The following is a 15,211-nucleotide window of genomic DNA, read 5'->3' as shown; positions in this document are numbered from 1 at the left end:
AGGCTGAGGCAGTGTTTTGTTGTATAACACAATCGTGTACTCAAACCGTGCTAAAGTCTAAAGCCATGTAAATTTGAGTCACACGGCTGTGTCGTCAGGCTGTGTAACAAAATAAAGCCGTGTGGACATAAATGTAAAATCTTACGAACATTCACACGGTCATGTGGCTGGGTCGAGTAAGAGATTGAGACCGTGTCAATAATCATGCATTCTAGTTAGCACTAGCACATGACTGTGTTACCAAACCATGTGTGACACACGACTGTGTGGTAAAGCGTGTGATCTAAATTCATACCATTTAACCATGATTCAATCAATTCAAATAGGCAATTCCAAAGGCATAAAATGGTACTATAAATACATGCTTAATTCACATCCAAAAACAAAACATAAACATGAAATAATTCAACCTAAAAGTGCCTAACCAATATGTCATTTAGGCACTATCACACTCAATCTATATTCTTGCTAAATTTCACTTTTTAATCAATCAAAACATGCTATAATTCCAAAACCAGCAAGACTAAATAAGTTCATACAACACCATTACCGTATAACATGTATAACTCAACCATTCATCCAAGCATTACCATATCATAATCTTGTATAACTCAAGACTAAGCACACATAGTCTAAACATACATATTCCATTCATTCCATCAAACATGCCAAATAACCTTAAAAAAACAACATTACATATAAACCATTATAATCATATTACAAATTCAACTTATAACTACATACCATAAACCCAAATAACCTATATATATGCTACAAAACCATAATATAATGATTTCAAGATCTACCGAGATTGAAGCTTTATAGTGTGAACTTTAATTAAGATCTACCCAAATAAACTATGCACATAGTCTAATATTTTTTGTCACAACTTTGCTATGTATGCAAAACATGAAAGACAAAAACACAAAATATATAACAGTGAAATGTGAAATTAACTTTATTTATTTATTCATCATTCAAATACATAAAAAATAGTTACATGTTTACTGAAATATGAGCACATTTCCCAACAAGTCCCTTACCATATGCGGACCTTTACAAATGAAGCATTTCAATAGCCCTTTAGGTTTATTATTGGGCTTCATTTTCCCATTTTTTGGTTTCTCATTGTGTACACTATCATTGCAATTCTAAACTTTTTATTCTTCATCTTCCCCACCATTTCCCTTCCCCTTGGGCTTGGAAGACTCGAACTTGTCTTTCCTTGAAACAAACTTAATTAAAGACTCTATCACTCTTAAACCCCTCGATGTTTCAATTTTTTTTAACCTAAAAATTCAACCCATCCATGAAATAAAAGAATGCCTCCTTCTTACTCAGAACTGTAATCTGGAGCATCAATTCACTAAACTCTTTCATATACTCTCGAATTATACCTTATTGCGAAAACTGACAAAACTTAGCACAAGCCTCCTTCTCACCATATTGAGGGTAAAACTGCTCCTTGAACTCTTTTTGGAACTCCTCCCAAGTCCCAATTGTGGCTTTATGACCACGTCTTTCAACTGTGGACCAACACCGCCACCATAAAAGAGCAAAATTAGTAAAATATCTACTAATAGTATTTTACCATAGCATCATCATCCTTGATGTCCACGACATGGAAGTATTGCTCCATCTCTAATAAGAAGTTGTCCACTTCTCTCGCGGACCTTGCCCCATTGAACTTCTCTGACTTGGGGACATCAATCTTATGGCTTGGTGTTCATTCAACACCTCTTTTCCCAAAACAACTCTATACACTGCGAGCTTTCGCTCGAGCTCCTTGATCTTTGTGTTCAAAGCCATCACTGTGGCTTCGAGAGCATTATTCCTTTTAGTCAGATTATCCACAACAATGTTAAGGAGCGTTTGCAACGTGTCCACATTGGAACTAAGGGCCTCCTCCACATATTCCTTGAATTGCTCTTTTATCGAGTCTAACTACTTAGTTCGTGTCTTCATTACCTCGAGTGTTTCCTTCACTTCACCTATGGATTTTTTGAGATAGACCACTCGATTTTCCAAAGCCGATAGCATATCCCTTAATCTGCTCTGTTTTCTGCCCCTCCTAGCACGGGTCTCTATCGGGACATTCTGCTCGTCTACTCCTTTTGACATATCCACGGCACCTTTAAACGTTAGCTCCGCTACCAACTATCATAGGGCTAAAACTTTGGTCTCACAATCCGTGTGGCCTTATGCGATTTTTTCGCTTCAAATTCGCCTAAATCAGCCTAACTCTTGCAAAGTGCAAATTATAAAGCGAAAGCAAACTTGAAACGAAAGTGTAATGAATAATAAAAAAACCAAAGGAAAAATAACACACACTAAGTGTTTGAGTAAATACTCTCAAATATATTCACAACTATAAATGAAATTTTTGCAAATGAGGGGGAATGTCTCTATTTATAGTTGAGCTCCCCTAAAACTAATTGTACAGATTGAGTTACATCGACAATTAAGATTAGAGTCTATCTACAATTGATAGCCTTAAGGGATTTAAACTCTATACAATCTCATCTCTTTCAGATTTACACTATTTATCCTAGTAACTCTAGTTTTATTGGAGTGTTTCACTGGACCACCAAGGGCTCAAGTAGATGGGCTTATCTATGGGTTCTACAAGTCAGGCCAGTTCAATTAAGTTAAATGAGCCATGTTTTATCAATTAACCTTTACGGGACACTCTTTGCGCAATCATCACGAGCCGACATACGAACTTGATTCCCATACCACATGTCACTTAAAGCTTCCTTAATCTACATGATGATTGATCAATGCACTTTTCAAATGACAAATAATATTTGTCTTTTGTCAAAGTTCTTGTTATTGGCGAAGTAATGATGACTAACTAATATAATCTCATTGTAATAGAGTTAACAATTATATTATAAATAAAGAGAATGTTCACTATTTGAATAATATTTTTTGTTCATACCATTTGAATAATATTGAAGCAGTGGTTCCAACAACTCTACAAATATGAAAGGACTTTTCTTCTAAGCTACTCGTTGAAGCAAATAGATCAAAGTTTGACCAAGTTTGTAAAAAGCAGTTTTTAATGCTTATATATTATTTTTATTGTACTTCATACTCTTACAAACTGCTTATATAAAAACAAAGCTGGTCGGTTGGCGATGTTAAATTTCTATGTTACCAAGATTCGGAAGATGATGATGAGGATGCGACAAATTAAATAAAAAAAAGAAGAAGAAGAAAGCCTATAAGGTTATATAACGAACCCTAAAAGCTTATAACCAACCCGAGCCTCAAGGACCACCAAAGCTTCCTTATCTTGTCCGTAAAGATCGATGAGGATAATGCTTTGGGGTTGAAGAAGATTTTTTCTTGGTGGGAGACAAAGGAAGTGTCATTGTAACATTAATGAGTTATATTCTTTAGTCTCCAAAAAGCTGTAACCCAACTTCATGATGAAAATGGCAGAAATATATAATATTAGAACCAGTAAATGATGGATTGCCTATGGTTAATAAAATACATTAATGTCTAATTATATATTAATGTAAATATAAAAGTTAGAAAATTACATAGCTACTTTTACTTCGTTTGGAATTTTCAGCAAATGGAAAGGGTCAAAGGGAGAGATGAAAGAAATGAGGATCATGGAATGAGAGAGTTGAAAGTCAAATAATCCACCTTTTTTTTTTTGTTCTAATTTTCGTAACTGGCTGGCTACTTGAAAGGCAATTTGCTGGTCAACTTTAAAATAAGCAGTCTCAGTCTTCACATAAAAACATTTAGATATTTGTCATGGCGACTTGGCGTTATCAACCTTTTGGGTTGGGTGGTGGACAATACTCGGTTGACACTTCGACAACCCACATATTTAGGTATGACCAACTCTTTTAACATTTTATTCTTTTCATTTGTTGAACTGATTATCTTCAAATAATTAAAATAATCAAATTTAGATATGGTAAACTCATTCTAGCCTAAAATTACGCAATAAGAGAAGTCATTTAAAGAGGATAAACATTATCCATTGAGTAATGATTAAATTTTTATTTTCTATTCTTTTCATGCTCCATAATCTCAAAATTTACAGAAGAATGTTATATAGGTTTTGGAAATGTATAGAGTAGTATTTTTAACTTAAAAATAAAACCTTATTCACTTACTCTTAAACTTTTAAATTAATTGTTACTTTTTTTCAGAATATTAATTGTTACTCCCAAAATACTTTTTCTAAGAAAACTATATATATATATATATATGAGATTGTCTCTAATTAATATGATTTTATATTTAAGTATTATTTGGTAAATTATAAATTTAATTGTTGAAAATTAAGTAGCAATTTAATTTATAAAATTTATTTAGTATATTACTTAAAATTAAGTACAAAATATAATTAGATTGTTTCATAAATGTAAATATTTTATAAATTTTGTATTTCTTTATCCTTATTTTTAAAAATATCGCATTTTTTCTAAAAATGTCAAATTTTAAACATAAAATCTTTAAAGAATAATATAATGCTAAAATAAATAAAATTAAATGAAAATATTCTCTATACTTCCTTATTTAGTTATTATTTTCACACTTTTTATAGAAAAATTTTAGGTTAAAATATGTCATTTGTTCCTCTATTCTTCATAAATTTGGAATTTAGTTCATAAATTTTTTTTCCAAGAATTTTGTACTTCTATTTTTGCATATTTCAAAATCTAGGTCCAATTGTTCTCACCGTTACTTTTTGTTAAATTTGTTGGTGTAACATTTTGAAATAAAAAAAATACTCACTTGGTAGCAATGTAACTAAAAACAACTTGTAATGAACTTGAGTTTAACAAAATAATTTTAACAACATTAACAATTCGATTCGAATTTTGAAAACTGAAAAATTGAGGACTATGCTCCAAGAAATTAAAATACATGAACTAAATTCCAAATTTACGAAAACTTTAAGAGCTTGTAACATATTTTAATTAAAATTTTATCAGTTAACTATTATGAATTGCAACGTGTTTAAAAATGAAATCATTGAAAATATTAATTTTTTTCAACGAATTATAATATGGTCTTATTCTTTTAAAAATTTACCATTATTATTACTATTTGTTAAATATATAGAGTAGGGTGTGTATCTCATGGCTCGATTCCTATATGTGGGTGTCAACACTTAACCTCTTAACCACTATATTAATGGCATCATCAAATTATTATTGGTACATGAACAAGAATAATTTACAATTTTTATTAAAATAAATTAGACAAGTTTAAACCTCCTTAACTACTTATAACTGTGTGAGGTTTAATGGCCACTTTATTGATGGCCACTTTATTGATTTCTTTCTTTCAAAAAGAGGATTAAAGTAAAGTGATTCCCTGTCCCCATACTTGTTCCTATTATACATGCAAGGTTTATTAGCCCTTCTTACAAAGGCTCAAGATAATGGTTTTGTCAAAGTGATTCAAGTTAGCCAAAGGGTCTTTTTTTTTTTTTTTTTTTTTGCAGATGATAGTTTGCTCTTCCTTTAAGATAAAGAAAGGGAGGGCAGAACTATAAAAGATATCCTAAATTTATTTGAGAGATACTAAGGACAAAATATTAATCTATAAAAATATTCACTCTATTTTAACCCCAATACTTGATTGGAGTCAAGAAGCCTCCTAAGTACCATTATGAAAGTTCGTGTGGTTGAGGAACTTGATTCCTACTTAGGTTTACCCTTAGTGGTTGGAAAAATAAAACCAATGCTTTTAAATGGGTGGATTATATATCTCAGTGTGTTCATAGTTGAATGAAGCACCTTCTATCCTATGGTGGGAAGGAGATTTTCATCAAATCGGTATTACAAGCTATTTCAATTTATATTATAAGCATCTTTCTATTGCCAAAAGGTATTAGTAATGATATTATTAAGGCAATTAGGAAATATTGGTGGGAAAAAGCGAGAGAGGATAAAGGTTGGGCAATGTTAGACTAGAAACAAATGAGAAAACCTAAGGGTATGGGAGGACTTGGGTTCATGGATATTCGATTATTTAGTATTTCCCTTCTTGGGTGACAATTTTAAAGGTTGATGCACCATAAAGAGACTCTTTGTTTCAAAGTTCTTTTGGTAAAATACTTCCCTTCAGGTGATATTTGTGTCAGATACTTTCCTTTAGGTGATATTTGTGTCAGACACAATGTTGATAAACTATCTTTCATTTGGAACGATTTTATGAAAGTGTTAAATGTGCTTCTTCGAGCTTCTACTGAAGGATAGAGAATGGTAATATGACTAGGATTTGGGCAAATAGATTGGAGGACATTTATAAATGGATTGAATATAGGTCATTGTGATGCTATTCCTCATGATGTTAAGGTGTCTCAATTACTACTAGAAGACCGGAGATGGAATGAGACATTAGTTCGTTCATGTTGCAATGATGAAATAACTTACTGAATTCTTCATTTACCTATAAGTGAGGCAAATGAAGAAGACCAGTTGGTTTGGGGCAAGCCCCCAATAATGTTTGTACCATACAGTCGAGGTATAATTAGTTACTTCTTTAGACTTTGGGTTTGAGACCTCATAAAATCTTTTGGGAAGAACTTTGGAAGGAAAAGAACCCTTTCAAATATTTGACTGTTTGGGTGGAGATTGGATTATGGTATCTTCCCTATGGCTGATAGACTTGCTCTGTTCTCCCTAGGGGCAGATTTGAGTTACCCTAGATGTAGGGCCCCTAAGGAGGATGTTATACATGCTCTTCGGGATTGTCTAATTTTTAGGGAGGCTTTAATCTTATCTAATATTCATAATGATTTACTTTATTTGTCTTTTTGCAATGCGATCAATTGGCTCGAGGTGGCTGTGAGGAAGATGGACAAAGGAGTTTTTACTAGTTTTCTTGTGCTACTATGGCAACTATGGGAAGTAAGGAATTTGTTTGTGATTCATGTAACAACCTATTTTTATTCAAATCAGAACAATGGTTTCAGGACCATAAATTCAAGGTCAAAATAATTATTTTATTATTATTTTAATGTCGACGGCATAACAGTACAGTTGTGTGAAAATTTCGTTAAGGAATTTTATCGTTTGAATGCTTAATTCGGTAAAAAAGACTAAATTGCGTAAAGCGTAAAAGTTGAATTCTATTTGTTAATGCACTAAATGACTATGAATATTAAATTTGGAGGTCCTTAAGTGATAAATGGACAATTATTAAAGTAAGTGGTCATTAATGGACATGAAATGGATGATATAAATTTTTTATCATTAAGGTTAATTTAGTAATTTGTCAAATAAGGTTAATTAAATAAAACAAAACAAAAAATTTATCTCATTATCATCTTATTTGGCTGAATGAAGCATGAAGAAAAGCCATTTTAAGGCTTGAAACTTTCAGTTACTTTGATACTCAATTGTAAGTTTGTTTTTATTTCGTTTTAATGATTTCTACGTTTTTGATATCGTTGCAACTAGGTTTAGCTAGCCTTGGGACTATTTTTCAAAAATGTTAAAGATTTTGAATGTTTTAATTGATGAATAAGCATGTATTTTGAAGTTTCTTGATAGATTATGAATGTTGGTTGTGAGTTATACAAGTTTTATAAAGTGATTTTTAGTGAAAATGCAAATTAGGGATTAATTTGTGAAATGTTGAAACATTGTGGTTAAAATATGAAATAAATGGAAAATATGAGCTGCTAAAGACTAATTTGTAAATCGGCTAGCATGGGTTAGTATTAAATTTCATTAATTTTTATTTTTATGAAATAAGGACTAAATTGTAAAAGTGGTGAAATTCTAGGGGTAAAAGTGTAAATGTACTTAAATGTGTGTTTTGGATTAAATTGAATAGAGATATTATGAAATAAGTTAATTTTGAATATATTTAGATCAAGAAAAGTGGAATTCGGATCTAGATTTGGGGAAAACTAAAGTTATCGACTAATCAACTTATTCCGTCATTTTCGCACCCGAGGTAAGTTTGTAACATCCCAAATTTAGCTCCATAAAATTTAGAAATATATCAAAAATAGAGAATTGACCTAATGGCTAGTCATTAAATGTGAAAGCTTGAAAGTTGGTTGGAGGTCCCAAGTTTAAGTCTTAACTATTACAAAATAAATTATTTTTTTTGCAAATTTCCTTTTTTTTTATGTGTTGGCATCCAAGCTTAGTAAACCTAGGTATAAATACATGTTTTTATCAAAATAAACAGCCTTTTAACCTATTTTCTTCTACCTTAGCCATTTCTAACCCCCTTTCCCTCTCTTCACCTTTATTTTTTTTTCTTTTCCCTTTTTCCTCTATTGTTGCATTGCCTACACCTCCCCTTTTATCATCATCTTCTTCTTCTTTTTGCATCAAGATTGTGAACCATCTCCTTTACTATATTGCTGCAATATTTCCTCAATTAAATCAGCCCCAAATCTGGAATTTTGAACTCCAAGATCGATCCCAAACATCGCCTAGAAAGTGCCATTATTGTTTCTCTCGACTAGCTTGTGTAAGGTCTATTCTCTCTTCAATTTCTTAATTGGTCTTGTCCATTAAAAACCTAAATTTCTAGATCTGGAATTTATGGTATTTTAAATGTATTTTTTCAAATTTTAATGAGGTTTCAAATCATTTTAAAATTCAGCCCCAATTTCGGCCACCATGGGTGGTGGTGCGTATGCATATGTGTAGAATAAAGGGCTTTTTGGTTTCTTGAATCTTGCCCAATTAGTTCCAGAATTAATTTGAGTTCTTAAACCCTCCTAATCATCTATTAAACCCATATAAATTAGGGAAAAAAACATTCTTGATCGTTTGGGCATTCGAATCTCACAAATCGAGAAGCGTAAATGTGGTTAAGTGTAAAATTAATTGTTGCTTCAACATAGTTGTAGGGTAAATGCTATGGATTGATTAAATGAAAGAATTGAATAATTATTAGCTACTTATTTTCCAGTATATTATGGAATTAGGTGCTGATCCAAACGCCTCGAGTCAACCGTAAAGCAGAAGAACGATTGTACGTAAGGTTCTCATTGATACAAGGTAAAGAATCGAACTAGTTGAATTCGTAAATAGTTATTAATCCGAAAATTGGTTTGAACCCATAAATGGGTAATTTGGAGTTTACTAAGTGATAAATTGATTTAGTTTATACTAAATTTTGGTTTAGGATCTTATAAAGGATTATTAAGAAAAATTGGAAAATTCACTAGGGTGCTGCGAGAAAGCAAAAAAATAAGATGTGGGTCCTAAACTTGTAAAATTTGTTTAATAATGATAAATATTATGTTATATTTGATAATTAGCTTGCTGATTGGTTTGGCATAGTAGCCAAAATATTAGTTTTGCGAGTGGCCGAACCAGGTACGTTTTAAGCCTTAAAAGATTGGTGTGTTGGCAAATTGCTAGTTTGACTGTATGAATGTGTAACTGAGATTGTTATGCATAGTTATATTATGTGGTATGAGAATGTTTGATGGAATGGTATGAAATGTTGAAATATTAGTTTTATGCATGAAATATTTACTATGATATATATATATATATATATATACGTGAGGTTGCTAATGATGCATAATGAAATTCGTAAAGCAAGTGAATTGAACGATATTGATAAATACCATCTTAATGGTAATTTGAAAATTTGAAACATTGTTTCTTTCTTCTGAAAGTATGTGATTATTGAAGACATGTTGAGCATGTTGAATAAAAGTGAAAATGATTGAAATGTTATTGTGTATGAATTTGTATGACATATTGCATGTGCATTGGGATGGGATTTTGGGGTTAATGGAGGAGTTCCGTGGAGTACTGGCAGCATATTAAGTTCGCATATATTGTTAGTCAGTGCACTGCGTTTGGAGTACCAAGGGGATTGGCGATTAAATCGCATTATATATTTGGCAGTTTCACTACATTATTGATTATTGGTGGTTTTACCACATCGAGCATCGCTTATATACGTTGGAGTTTGGCAAACGGGTTTTGGGAAACTCGTGGTGTGTAGCGGATGGTATGGGTAGGATCTCACATGTGCATTTTTCACGATCATGTACACTTGAAAATTATTATTGTTAATGTTTGATTGTGCTTTTGGTACCTCCATGAAATTGCATATATGAATGCTTAATACTCGTTTAGTCTCACACTGAGCTAGTTAAGCTCACCCTATTACCTCAACTTCTCAAGTAATGATCGAACTTAGGATCGGAATTAGCATGTGGATGTACGGCGGACTTTAGACTTTACATCGTCATATTATTTTAATTTAATTATATGTTTAGGTTATTTTTTTATTATTATTATTCGATTTTGGATTGTTAAGTTTCTTTAAACTGTGGTTGGGGACTGTTCAAGATTTTGGGGTTTTTCATGCATGCATGACATGCATCTTTGGTATAGATACATGGTTTTTATAATATGTTAAAATGGACTATGCATGATATATGACTAAATTAATAATTTGACTAGTAATGGCACATTTCTACTGCTAAGAAGATAACAAAATGATCTTTCAAAGGCAACACCATCAGTAAGGTTTTACAAAAACTCACCTAATTCGCTAATTTGACCTAAGCAGGGTTGGACTGAGTAGATGGACGTTTTCCAAAGATAACAATAGAAACCACGGTTTTATAAAAAGAAGTACTTAAGGGTTTTTAACTATCGTTAGTGTAAGTTCGACACTAAGGTGTCCAATATGGCCTTCCCGATTTGACCATAATGTCTAGGTCGGGTTTGGGAGGTTACAAAGTTCGTATGTGATAAATTTCATTATAAGTGTATTTTAAATGCTTTGATATTATATAAGTTGTGAATACGAGACTTCGAATAAGTTTGACAATGACTCGATGGTAATTTGGCATTCGAAATCTCAGTTGAACCTTAGAAATAGTTTAGGATACTAGTGACATGTTATTAGGAGAGACATTGATTTGGCTTCAGGCCATGATTATCGGCTGATTTGGCTTCAGGCCATGATATCAGTACTTCGAATATAGTTACCTTTATTTGGCTTTGGGCCATGGTATAGGTACTTAAAGTGCAAGACTCCTGAGTATCCGACTTCTATTCTGAATGGTTCAACGGGTAAATGAATGATGTGGTTGAGAATGAGATTGGTACGAGATGGTACAGGTATGTACATAAACCATATTAGCTTTGAATCAAAAAAATGGCGAAGAAAGTGTATAGTTTTGTGAATGAGTAATTGAAAGGTTTGTTAGTTGATGTGAATTCATGTATCTATAATCAATTGTTGAATTTTATGGATATGATTATATCGAGTTTATTTCATACAAGCTTACTAAGCTTTATAGCTTACATCGTTTATTTTTCTATGTTTTATAATGAATTTAAGGCTAGCTCGAATTTGGGGATCGTCGGAGATCGCTTCACACTATCTACCTATCACTTGGTATTTATGAACTTTGGTATTTTAAGTATATGGCATTTATAGGGACTTTGGTCATTTTGGTATAAGTATTGTAATGAATTTGGCCATTTGTGTTGGCTTATAAATGCTATGTATATAATGTTGTTCATGGCCATGTAAGTTGACCTATTTGGCTTAGTTGGTGATGTATATATATATGTGTGCTAATGCCATTTTGTGATGTGGGTTATATTGCTTGGTGAAGGGTTGATTGTGGATTATTAGCTTAAATACCTAATGGTTGAATTTGAGATTGTTATGCTTGTGGTTCTAGACAAAGGAATGTTTAGATGAAATAGTGCATATAGATGTGTTGTACAAGTGAATTTTGGTATGAAATTGAATGGTATAATATGGTATTGATGTGTTTGTATTGGTTGATGTTGAGATGGTATAAATTATGCTTGAAAAATGCTAATAGAATGTTTATTTATGCCTTGTATTGGTGCCAATTGGTTTAATGTAGGTATGTACCAAATTGGGTGGCAAAATGGCTTAGTGAATAGTCTATTTTTGTCCACACGGACAGAGACACGAGCGTATGTCTTAGCCGTGTGTGACACACGGTCATGCTACACGGTCGTGTGTCCCCTAGTGTTGAATTTGAAACCAAGTTAGTATGCTCCACACGGTTTCACACACGGGCGTGTGACTTGGCCGTGTAGCATAAGTCAATATACCCTATAGGTTTGGCACGGCCTAGCACACGGCCTGGCACACGGGCGCGTATGGCCATTTTTAGGGCACACTGGCTAGCCACACGGGTGTGTGTGTTGGACGTGTGACCCAAGTCAGAGAGTTACACGGAGTTAGAAATGGGCTGGGACACGACCATGTGCTTCCATTTCGAATGCCCACACGGCTTGTGACACGGGCGTGTGTCCCTTGTTTTGAGAAAAAATTTCAAGGTTTCGTGAAAGTTTCCTAAGTTATTGGTTTAGTCCTGAACCACTCCCAAAGCATGTTTTAGACCTCGTAGGCTCGTTACAAGGACATTATGCTTAAGCTTGAATAATGTTTGCATGAAATATGAAATTATATGTGAATTACATGTTTAAATATTTTATAAGTTTGGTAATTCTCCGTAATCCTATTTTGGCATTGAATACGAGTGAGAGGTATTACAATTCAAATGTAGGTTTCTTTTTGACAAGATGTAGTTTTAAGAGCTAGTTCGAACCAACATAAGTTTTGGGTGCATAACCTTCTTTATGCGTCGTTGTTACCTTGAAGTCTGACTGTGGCTTGATGGTTTCTGCTTAGTAAAGATGCGATCAAAATCAATGTTGACGCGACATAGGATGCAAAGACTAGAGTTGCTTCTTGAGGTGCCATTGTTCATGACCATGAAGACATGGTGCTAGTCGATTATGCTTGTTCAATCATCGAGTCTTTTGGCGCCCCTTTAGTTGAGGCTATCGCCTTGGCTTATGCTGCCCAGAAGGCACTTGTGAAGGGTTTTTCTAGGGCTATTTTCGAGTTTTATTTTGCTTTTATTATTAAAAGTTCAACAATCAAACTCTTGATTTATCCCTTTATGATCGTATTGCTAGAGTGGGCTTAAGCATTTGCAATTCTTTTGATGATGTTAGGCTTTCCCTTTCTCATAGGTTAGCCAATCGTGTAGCTTATTGCTTGGCACATTGGTTAATGGATGGGAATGTTGGTTTAGATTTTGGCTTGGCTATCCAGATCTTATCCACCGATTAGTGTTGGATGATACTTTCTAACTTAATATAATTAGAACTTTTTCTTTTAAAAAGAAAACTGTATTATGATCATTAAATGAATAACAAAATATTAGATGATAAATACAACTTTTTGCGCTCAATTTATTTAAGTAGTTAGTGAGTGTAAAAAAAGTATTTCTACAGGATTTGGCTTCCTTTACTATTTTTATATTTATTGTTTTTATTTGGTATTTAAAATCACATAAAATTTGATGTCTACTTAAATTAGATTTCTCTAAAGCTAACATAATCTTTCATATTTCTTTTCATGCATAAAGTCAAACCCTTACTAGTTAACAAACATTGATGTATAGAGTTGAATCACTATTTATAAACATATAATTTCACAATCCAATAAATAAAACTTACGCATTTAAATAATAATAATAATAATTTTATAGTAATACTGATATACACTAAAATAATAATTAGAAAATGAATATAATTTAAAATCATTTAAAGGATTATTTTGATAAAAAACAATAAGGTACTATATATTTTATTTAGAAACATTATACTATGCTTTATTTTAATGTATTATATCGTGATATCTTGAATTTTACTAAACGAATTAATCTAATCCACACGTCTAAATATAATATATTATGTGACCATTTAAGTTAAAAAAAAAACCGCATGCACGTTTTTTAATAATAAAATCATGATTAATCAAAAATTATTATTATTATTATTATTGAGATTCCCAAAGAAGAAAACCATATTAGTTTTATCATTATATGGATTGCCACTTGATTAACGAGGTGATCTCACTACTCATAACCACACTTACATAGAAAAACTGAAAGGCTGGGAAAAAAGATGAGAAAAATTTTAAGGCACATTATCACCAAAATTGTACTTTAAAGGAAACAAAAATTTAAAGCTTCTTTGATTAGTGTTTTTTTGTTTTTTATGCTTTTTGTTACGATGAAAGAGTAAACACCAACTAAGCTTTTGGTTGTATTTTAGTCGCTCACTAAGGTTTTTATTTTACTTTCTTCATCAACTATTAATTTTCTCCATTTAATTATTTAACTTTTTAAATTAAATTTTTATTTAGGATAATTTAGCTACAATTTTATCTTAATCTACGACATTAAATGTATATTTATTTGAAGATTCTAGTAAACTCTAATTTTAATTAATTTTAGAAATTTATATTTGTTTTAAACTTTAGCATTGAGAGGTCTATAAACACTTTGACTTTGCCAAACATTGTAAAAGATTTTATAAACTTAACCATTTCTTTTCAAGAATGAGAGGTTCACTTCTTCTTTTTTCGTATTATCCATGTTTTTAAATAGAACCGTCCAATTTATTGTTAGCTACAAGTTGATTAGAGATGGCATATGATAATTTATTTTATTTACTTCTATATATATATAAACATGTTCTCTTCCCGATTTGTTGATATTAATGATTTACAAATATTTTCGAATTTTGAGTTCCACGTCTACGTCCATACAAAAAACATCAAGTAATCAAGAAAAAATATTTTTATTTACTGAGTTCCAAAATTACATGACAAAGTCACTAAAAGCACAAATCCTGATATATTAACCATGCTTTAAATACGGTTGCATGGCCAAATTGCTGGAAATTGTAATTGTGAATCCATAAATTCATCACTATTCATAAGCACTTATTAAAAAGTGATGATTTATCCAAATGATACATTTGTTTTCCGTGAGATATGTTTTTTTAAGAAGTATGTCTAATAGAAATCAAATGTAAACGGTTATGGCTTTTTAATAGTGTCTATTGAGAGTATTATTACAATCAATCCAATTTCACATATTAGAGTAAGAGTTAATTAATTTCTCGATTTTATTAATAAAAGGAAATTAAAAAACTTTGTTGTATTTCAAGAAAATCTTTATCTTAACCCTCTAACAATTTTGGAATTGAGACAAATAGTTCTATTTAAAAAGCGTCATTTGCGCCTTAAAATTTACTGTTTAATTTTATATAGTCTCTGGAACTATAGTTTCCACTCAATTTATCCAACACAAACAAACATTACAAATCTAATCATTGAGTTTTGTTATTAGCCTTCATTCTAACAATAAATTGCTTGA

The sequence above is a fragment of the Gossypium arboreum genome, chromosome 1 (assembly GCF_025698485.1).
Source record: "Gossypium arboreum isolate Shixiya-1 chromosome 1, ASM2569848v2, whole genome shotgun sequence".
Lineage (NCBI taxonomy): Eukaryota > Viridiplantae > Streptophyta > Magnoliopsida > Malvales > Malvaceae > Gossypium > Gossypium arboreum.
Note: the sequence above shows the minus strand (reverse complement) of the source record.